The following is a 9,918-nucleotide window of genomic DNA, read 5'->3' on the forward strand; positions in this document are numbered from 1 at the left end:
AAGTAATAGTAACAACAAAATAATAGTAATAATAATAATCATTAAACAAAACTAAAGTGGACTGAGGAATGATGCTTAAGATTGACTTCTGGCATCCATAAGTAAGTACAAACACATAGATGTGTATCCCCACAAGCAGACACATGTGCAAACACAAAAATATGCATTATAAAATCTTTGAAAAAAACATGAAGATTTGGTATTGGGCTTACATGCCAAACAGTGCCCTGAAGTGCAGCCTAGGCTTCAGTGTTGAACCTGAACAACTTTCAAGTGGTGGAGAAATGCTCTAAATTTTATTGTCTTAGTTAGGATTTCTATTGTTGTGAGGAGACACCATGACCACAACAGCTCTTATAAAGGAAAACATTTAATTGGGGTGACTTACATTTTAAGAAGTTTAGTCCATTATCATCATGGCGGGGCACGGTGGCATACAGGAAGACAGGGTGCTGGAGAAGTAGCTGAGTGTCCTACATTGTGGCTTGCAGGCAACAGGAAGTGGTCTGAGACACTGAGTGTGGCTTGAGCATATACAGGACCTCAAAGTTCATCTCCAAAGTGACATACTTCCACCAAGAGGGCCATATGTACTCCAACAAAGCTTCACCTCCCAATAGTGCCACACCCCTTGAGGGCCATTTTCTTTCAAACCACCACACCCACCAAAATGCTCTTCCCCAATGTCTGGTTAGTTTTCCCCTCCTCTGCCCTGTGACTCAAGGAGCCTTTGCTAAATATTTGAATTTGTTGCCTTGATCCTCTCTAATCTACTCATTTCAACCATAGAAACAGAGGCTCAGATTAAAGAGAAACAGCAAGCAGTGAGTGATCCCTACAAGGCTACCTCATGCAGTGTCCATTGCTGTCAGTCTCTTTCCTTCATGGGTTGAAGGAAGAGGAGCTCAGATGGTGTTTGGGTGGAATAGGAGAGTCCCGGAGGGGTGGAGAGCAGCTTTGGACTTCAGAAATCATTGCTAGGGAAGCTCTCATGGTAGTCTGAACAAACATTCCTTACTTCATTATTTTGAATCTTCCACATTGGGCTTGAAATCTTTGTTGGGAAAATGCTGTTCTAGTGATGATTTTGGTTGACTTTTAAATGCATCAAAATTATCTCGAAGGAGGCTGAGGTTGCCTCTATCCTGGTGGTTGTTGCAGCTTGGATGGACAGTACTCTCTAGGCCTATTAAAGGTTTAAGGTTAAGGTTTGCTTGCCAGTCTGAGGCATTCCAGGAAGTAAGAGGTCCCTTAGAAGGATGATACCTAGTGGGAGGTCTTAGGTCATTGGGTCTGTGCTTTTGAAGGGGATAGTGGTATTCCAGCTTTTTTTGTCTCTTTGCTCCCTGGATATTGAGGGTAATTTTTGTCTGGTGTTCCCACAATGATGTGTTTCTTCATGGCAGACCCCAAAACAATGGGCTAAGGGATCGTAATAACCTCCAGAAGAGTGAGCCACAATAAAACAGGTTTATGTTTTCACTGATTTTTATTTTGCATTTTAAAATTGTGTGTGTATGCAGATGCACACACTCATGTGTGTGGATGGAAGAGGTCAGCTTTAGACGTCTTCCTCCATTACTGTCCACCTGAAGCTCTGTGAGCTGTCTCCTAAATCTGCAGCTCACTGGTTAGGCTAGGTCGAAAGACTGTCAAGATCCTGGGAGCTGTTTCTGCCCTCCCCAGGGCTGGGGTGACAGATGACTGCTTCCATGCCCAGCTTTCATGTGAGTAACGGGGATCTTTAAAACTTTATTATGTCAGGTTTCTGTCACCATTAAAGGAATGTGACTGACACAGTGGCCAAGTCTTCAAAAAATATACATTTCAAAGATTTCAGTTGATGTATTATTTATTCTTATTAAAAAGATATGGTGTTGAAGTGTGGTATGTGCATAGTATGTGAATCGATCAAATAAAGATTGGAGGAATTACCCTTTTAATCTCCTCAAGTATTCTCATTTGTATTCTTTCCTCCCTAGCGCAGATAACCGGATAAACCCCAAACCTTTGCATTCTAGGAGACGAATTGACCACCAGGCTATAGATCATGTCTGAAGCATTATCCTTTTAAAATATTTATTTTATTTTTAATCACATGTATATGCATGTGGGTATTTCCCCCTGTGGGAGTGGGTGCCTGCAGAGTCCAGAAAAGGGCATCAGATACCCTGGAGGTGTAGTTATAGGTGATCGTGTGCTGCCCAACTTGGCTTCTGGGAACTGAACTTAGGTTCTTGCAAGAGCAGTGTGTGTTAACAACTGAGCCGTCTCTCTAGCCCTCCTTCCCTGGTTTTTGGAGACAGGAATTGCACTCTGTAGCCTAGGGAGGCCTGCTACTTACTTTGTAGCCTAGGATGACTTAAACTCATGGACATTCTCCTGCCTCAGCATTGCAAGTGCTGGGGTTACAGGTGAACCACCTCATCTGTTTTTGAATGTTATCATTTCTATGTATCAGAAAACGTCCAACTTTTCTGGCTACTTTGTAGTAAATGGTACACCATGGCCGTTCTGTTCTACCGTACATTAGAACAGCTCCCCATCTAGCTGGGATTCGGTGTTCATTTTCCGCTTCCTCATCTTCTTCTTGCCTTTTAAGTCTCTAGTTGAAATTTATGCTATTTTCTATTTATAGAATTTTTAGTCTCCACAAATGAGCAATTGCTGCATACCGCGTCCCCGTGTCTGCGCTCTGTGCGCTATTACCCAGTTACGGAGCTTTAGGCAAGGGGGCTGGAGGTTAAAATACACAGACACACATAGACAGAGAGACAGCAACATGGGTCATCTTGAATTCCCCAAGAATGCCCCCTTTATTGTGTTCAGGGGCAGATTATATAGAGATAGCCGTGCCCCAGCCAAACCCACCAGAAACCACTCTCCTGCCATCAGGAACTCCTGAAGGTCTCGTGCTCAGAGCAGCTGTAGGCACTCAGATCAGGGGATTACAAGAAATTCAGGATCTGGGGTCTCACTGCTCCCAACAAGCAATAGCTTATTTGCAATCACATGCAATATTCTATTTTCCATTGTTCTGTGAAAACAGGGTCTCCACCTGCTGCTCACCTGGCATAGAACTCCTATATGCTGCAGGCTGGCCTTGGACTTGTAATCTTCCTGCCTCAGCCTCCTGAGTGCTGAGGTCCTTGGTGTCCTCCACTGCAGTTGTTTTTCTGTCCCTGACTTACGCTACTGAATCTCCTACAGTTCTGTTTCCATTGCTGCAAATGACAGAAAAGATGTCATTTTTAAAAAGAAAAGACATCTTTCTTTTTAAAGGCCAAGTTGTAGTGAAGAGGCGAGTGGGTGCCATTCTGTAGAGAAGAGGTGAGCAGGCCTGCTTTTTATCCCACCTGGCTCCCTCATGGCTAGCTTGTAACCCGAAATAACAACGCACAAACTGTATTCATTTAAACACTGCCTGGCCCATTAGTTTCGGCCTCTTATTAGCTAATTCTCACATCTTGCTTTAACCACCTATATTTAGTAATGTGTGTAGCACCACAAGGTGGTGGCTTACTGGGAAAGATTCAGCATGTATGACCTGGCGGCTGGCTCCATGGTGTCTGTCTCAGAGAGGAGAGGCATGGCGTCTGTCTAACTTCCCTTCTTTCCAGCATTCTGTTCTGTCTACTCCACCTGTCTAAATCCTGCCCTATCAAAAAGCCAAGGCAGTTTCTTTATTAACCAATGAGAGTCCTCCATCACCAAGTGACATTCTTGTGTACATACCTCATTAAAATATTCTTTGTAGAGTCTTTCTCTTCACCTGATCATTAGCCAAGTCCTATATGACTAATGGAATTGGCACCAGCCTCACCATCTCTGCCTGTGCTGAGATTGCCCTTATTTTGTTAGCCTCTGAGCCGATCTTTATGTTCGTGGTAGGAGATCAATGAGCTAGTATTGTTTCAGTTCTATTCTCTGTGCTATAATTTGAATGTCCCCTCAAAAGCTTATGCTGAAAAATGCCACAGTGACACTTTTGAGACACAGGCATTTGCCCACAGGAATGGTTTAATGCTCTTATTATGGAATGCTGTTGGCTCTCACTGGAGTGGTCTTATTACAGAAGTGACTACTTTTTCTTATAACGCCCTCTGCTATGTTTTGGTTCAGCAACTAGGCCCTGAACTGACAGATGCTGGTGCCCTGATGCTGGGGGGTCCAGACTGGAAAGCAATGAGAGGTAGAGGTCTCGGTAAATCACCTAGTCTGTGTTATTCTGCTAGAGCGTAAGTGCACAGTGTATAAAGCAGAGGCGTACCTACCACATATAAGCTTGTCACGGCTCAAAACCTACACAAACGCCTCTCCTTTCCAGCCTCTGCCTCTGACCCGCAGCCACCAGTGTTGATGCCTATGAAGAACCAGGTTGCTGTCTATGGACTTTCATTTTAAAAAGAAGCAATTGTCGCTGAGAAGGAGGTCCATACTCCCAAATACCCTGATCTGGTAAATAAGGATGTACCCAACCTTCATGGAAAGAAGGCCATGCAGCGTCTCTCGTCTTCTGACTGTGTGAAGGTACAGTTTGCCTGGAGCCATTTCTACTGGGTCCTTACCAACTAGGGCGTTCAGTATCTCTGAGGATACTGTCATCTACTCAGGTGATCATGGCTGTCACCCAGTGCCCTGGCTGTCCTGAGACAAGGAGGCTTCTGCCCAAAGGTCCGGAGGGTGAACAACCTGCAAGATTCATAAGAAGGGAGGAGGGGAGGTGCACAGAGACTCCCACAGAAGGGCTGTGCGTTCTGGTATCGACAAGAAAGCAGAGGCTGGGTCTGGCTCAGCAACTGAATTCCAGTTCAGAGGTGGCATTGGCGGTGGGTGTGGTTAGTCACCTCAGTGAAGTTGGAGGAGATTGTTTTGGATTAAGTATAAAAGAAAGAAAGAAAGAAAGAAAACAAAAAAGAAAGGACGGAAAGAAGAAAAGAAGAACCCTCACACACACATAGACTCCACCCGTGGGATGCCTGAAGGTTGGGTCATTTGTGGGAAGCCTGTCAGGAGTTTTTAGGGATGCTCCTTGGAAGCCAGATGCTGGGTTCAGTTAGCAGAGCCAGGGCCTTTTGCAAGCATGAAAGGTCACTGTGTGCAGGTTCCTGGTTGTGGTGACCAGGAAAGGTGAAATTTGGTAGTGGTTTGTCCAAAGTGTAGCAGAACTTCTTGTAGGCAGATAGATGGTCACCATGGACACCAACCAGTGAGACATGTGCTGAACATGCTTAGTCTCGCATTCCCAGCACATTTTGTTGAAACTGAGTTGTTTGAGCTTATCAGTGCAAAAGTGACCTGTGTGTGTTGCCTTCCCTTTGTCTTGGATTGTACTACATGTTTTTAATGTCCATCCAACTCTTTTCCCACGTGACTCAAAGAACAATGTTCCAACCCCCAAAGCCTAGCCAAGGCTCTTCTCTGTGTTAGGAATGTGGGCTTGAATTTTGGGGTAAAGGCTCCTCACTGACCCAACTTCTTTCCCATTTTTTTTCTCATTCATACTGCAAAACCCAGCTGTACCATGCTGCTTCTAATGCTCAGAAGGGGACTAGATCGCTGCAACCTCATGGATATTGTTCATTTATTCTTTCCCTACCTGAAATCCAGACTTCCTTCCCCCATGATTCTTGGGTTGAGTCTTTACCTGGCAAGCAATTTCTTGATGCATTTCTAATAACTTCTCCTAGGAGTCCCTGCAATGGACCATTCCCCTAGGCATCTCCTTGACACCTTGCACCTTACTTTTTCTGTGGCTCCAAAACTGAACTGTCAGCTTCTAATTTTCTGTGTGGTGACTTCTACTTGACCATCCACTCTATGAGGAATTGTGGTCAGCTTGATGACCCCTTGTATTTTAGTAGGTGGTGGTAATATTAATACATGTTGCCTGATAAATGAGTAAATAAGATAGCATGAGAAGGCAGAAACATTTAAGAAGTCAGTTCAGCAAACAAAATCAACTGAGCAAACTTTTTATTTATATTATTAGCGATTTTTCTTTTTTAGTTTGGCTTGCTTAATTTTTAAAAAAATTTTATTCATTCTTTGTGGATTTCATCTCATGTGCGCTGATCCCACTTACCTCCCTCTTTCCTCGAATCCACACTCTGCTCTTGCAGCCTCCTCTCAAAACAAAACAAAACGAAACAACACACACACACACACACACACACACACACACACACACACACCCCAAAAAGCAAAAACAAACCAAATTTAAAAGAAAAATCAAGAACCAAATAAAACCAAGAAACAAAACAAAACAGAAACAGAAGAAACAAAAGCAAATCAAAACAACAACAAAGAGAGAAGAACCTTGACCTTGAAGCTGTAGTGTAGTCTGCTGAGTCACAGAGTTTACCCTTCGGTCCATTCATCTTTACTTGCAAGGGCTCATTGCCAAGAGTCATTGGTCCGGCCCAAGGCCTCTGGCTTCTGCTACACCACCGATAAAGGGGTCACTTTCACTGGGGCTCCTCTTGGATATCCTGTCATGGAGCTCCTGCTGTTTTGGATCTGCAGGTTCATCCCTTTCACATGGTCCAACACTCCACAGATGGGTTGGATGTTGGTACAGGCCAACTCAAAGGCTTGGTTCTGGGCCTGGGTGGTAGCTGGGTTGGTCAGCCTGCCAGCTTTCCCTCATCCTTACTACCCAGGCGAGCTCTCCAGCACTGCCTTGGCTAGCTAGCCCAATGTAGCCTGCAGCAAGGAGCAGGCTAGTTCTCCCATTCCCAGGTCCTTGGATCCTGTTCACCTACACTCATGCCACCAGGCCAGCATTACTGTCTTGCCCAGGTGGGGTGCAGGGCTTTCGGGGGACATATAAGGGAGGTGGGCAGGGTCAGTTCCCTGGCTTGCATGCCTTTAGGGATGCCTCACCTGAACCCTGACAGCAGGGTCAGCTTTAGTATGCTTCTCAGGGGTGCAGAGCCCGCTCTCGTGTGCTGCAGCAAGGGAGGGGTAGGGTTAGCGCCCCCATCCTTGTGACCCCTGGGCCAGCTCCCTCACCTGCCCCAGATGGTAATGGGTTGATGGGGGGTTCTTTCACCCATGATACTACATGGCAGACAAGGGGAGAAAGAGCCATCTCTCCTGCTCTCACACCCATAGAGTTGGCTCATTTGCATCCCCTGCCATAGGGTCAGCTCTGGGGTGCTGCCCAGGTGAGGTGCACACTCATCGTGAGTGCTGGGGCCAGTTCTCCCATGAGGGGTAGGGCATGCTCTCCCATCATAGTATCGAGCAAGGGGCAGGGCCAGCAATCCCAGGTCTAGGGAAGGGCCAGGCTGGCCCAGCACAGTATGGTTCCAATGACCCCTTGTGCTAACCCACCATGGACATCATCACAGCCCCAGCTGCATCAGGACCAGGGACCCAGATATGGCTCTTGGCAGCAGGCATGCTTAAGTCTTCTTCTCTGTGGTGGAGGGGTTTTACTGATGAATTCATATGCTCTCCCTCCACTTCCTGCAACCTTTTAGATTCCACAGTTTAAAACACAGCATCTCAAGGACTTAAATAGACAGTGTCTTCCAATAACTGTATTTCTATATACATTAGCCACTTACCCTTTGTAATCTTGGGAATTATTAGGGCCTGCAATTCACTATATTAACCCAAACCATCATCATTTACTTCAGCAGAAATAAAATTAAGCCGTTAGCAGGAGGCCAAAGGCCCAACAGCCGTTCCTGTACAGTTTGGATGGATGCAGATGAAATTACAGAGTCACATTTTATCTGTTGGATGCTGTCCCAATGACGATTGTAGTCGCCTCAGTGAGTTCAGAGACAGCAGAGGAGGAGGAGGAAGAAGGTGCATCCTCGCATCCTCTGAAGGAATGCATGGTCCTCGGCAGGACAGGCTTTCTTTTGCTCTTGCAACAGAGACCATAGGATGCAATGTTCCCCAAGCGTGAATGGAACTGTCTGCTTTCAGACTTTCCCACTGGTGCAGCTGGGGTGGGGGTGGGAAGCAGTGGAGGTGGAAAATGGCTGATTCGGATGCTTCAATTATGTCAGGGCTAGAAACAGAATTGAAATGACCCAGATGGTTAGCCTAATGAAGCGGATCCAGGGTTGATGCCAGAGGGAGCCAGAACCATACTCCTCTCCCTGTGTGAATGGGAGCATGTGCATGATTGATTTTTTGGCAGAAGAGGTCTTGCAGGGGTGGGAATGAGTCTGCAGGGCCAAGACGGATGTGCACTGGAAAGAATCACGGCCAACCAGAGCCTTTTGCTTCCATAATTTCGCCTCTGGCAAAATTTCACCTCTCAATTTCTCCAATTTGGAAAAGCCCCTTCCCGTGGCTTTGTGAGCAGATCGTATCTCCTGGGAGAGCGCTCCTCCTTCAGGATAAGGCCCCGGAGGCAGAGCCCGCAGAGCAGGAGACACTGATGCTGATGTTCTTGGGCTCTGATCCAAAACTTCATCTTGAATGAGAACCTCGAGTCACACACTACACGGTCACCTGTGCACGGACCGTGGTTGCCGGCAGGGACAGAGGTATGACCAGCACCACAGCTGCTGTGGTTTAAAACAGCATGATCTTTTAATTAAAGAACTTAGTGTATGTAAATCTAGAGAACAGAGCTTGGTGCATGGTACATGCCAATCAGCTATCAGTCGTTGCTCTATTATCCATTCAGCCTAGTCGCTGCTCCTTCTACCCAGCCTCCACTTCAAAGGCTTTTCCTTAACAAACTCAAAGCGCCATGGAGTTTCTGGAGGGTGGGAAAGGAGACAGTCTTGAGAACAGATTATGACAATGTGTCATCTTAGATAATTGAGAAGGGGCCTTAGTTTCCTCACATGACGCTGTGGAGGGTCCCCCGAGTCCTCCCATCAGTAGAGAACACTGCTTGTCTGCAGTCCACTGCCGTCATCAGCACTGGAGTGTGGCGTTTTACATTCAGCCTCACAGGTTACATTGAAGTTGGGCTTTTCCAAGAAACCAAAATTCATAACACCTGAGACATTTGTTAAAAAAACAGCATTCTCTTTCCCCCATGAAGTGCCTCATCTGTGACATGTTGTCTACATACATGACTGTACCATGAGATATATTACCGTTGTCCTGATCTGTTGCTGACCCAGCGGTGGCTCAGAGATGTTCATTGATTGCCAGGATCACATAGCCCGGGAGCGCAGAAATGAAGACAGACTCTTGGTCTCCAAGCTTTTGCTATTAAAATAGGGCTGTCTTTGGAGACAGACTTGCTATTAAGCCGTATTGGTTCTAATCCTATTTGAATGAGTCCAAGACGCTCTTGTTTGATAATAAATCCTATTGGTGCTATTGAAGAGCTGAGGGAGTAAAATGTGTCCTAGGGAAAACAATACTTCAGGAGCACAGCTCGCCATATGCGCCGAACAGGAGAAATTAAGTGAAAAGCAACCAAATTGATGAGGGCTTTCAAAGATACAGGGATATAAACACTCTGAATTAAAGACATGATGTGGTATTGGCTACAGAGTGTGGGTTTGTGTGTTGGGAGGATGATGGGCATTTAAATAGAGTGAGCTCTTGTCTGATAAGACGAAGCAGCAGATAGAAGCTCCCATAGCTTTGGTGTTTGGGGTGCGGTGTGGTGTTGAGGTGGCAGGATGAGGGGGATAATGACCATTCTCCCTCTGTTTACTGGGCAGTGTCCAGTGCACTCTCTCCTTGGCCTTACACTTGGGGAGATAGCAGCGTGGGAAATATATCAGGAACAGGGGTGGTGGTAGTGGTAGCGTTGGCTGGATCTGTCCCTTTAGTTACAGTATGAACTTTCTGGCTCCTGTTCAGCTCCATGGCTGTCTGTTGATAAATTGCTCATAATGGAGCTATATGTCTCGGGGGCTGGACAGCACCCAGGAGCTCTGGCACGGCCTCGTTTCATATGGTGAAACTCCCAGCAAGTTGTGC

The 9,918-nt window shown here is 46.1% G+C and overlaps 1 pseudogene; it reads left to right on the plus strand.

The window, feature by feature from the left end:
- The first annotated feature begins 1,871 nt into the window (after nucleotides 1-1,871).
- On the plus strand, nucleotides 1,872-7,901 carry LOC121677351 (annotated as a pseudogene).
- The last annotated feature ends 2,017 nt before the right edge of the window (nucleotides 7,902-9,918 follow it).

Source organism: Arvicola amphibius, chromosome 11 (genome assembly GCF_903992535.2).
Source record: "Arvicola amphibius chromosome 11, mArvAmp1.2, whole genome shotgun sequence".
Taxonomy (NCBI): Eukaryota; Metazoa; Chordata; class Mammalia; order Rodentia; family Cricetidae; genus Arvicola; species Arvicola amphibius.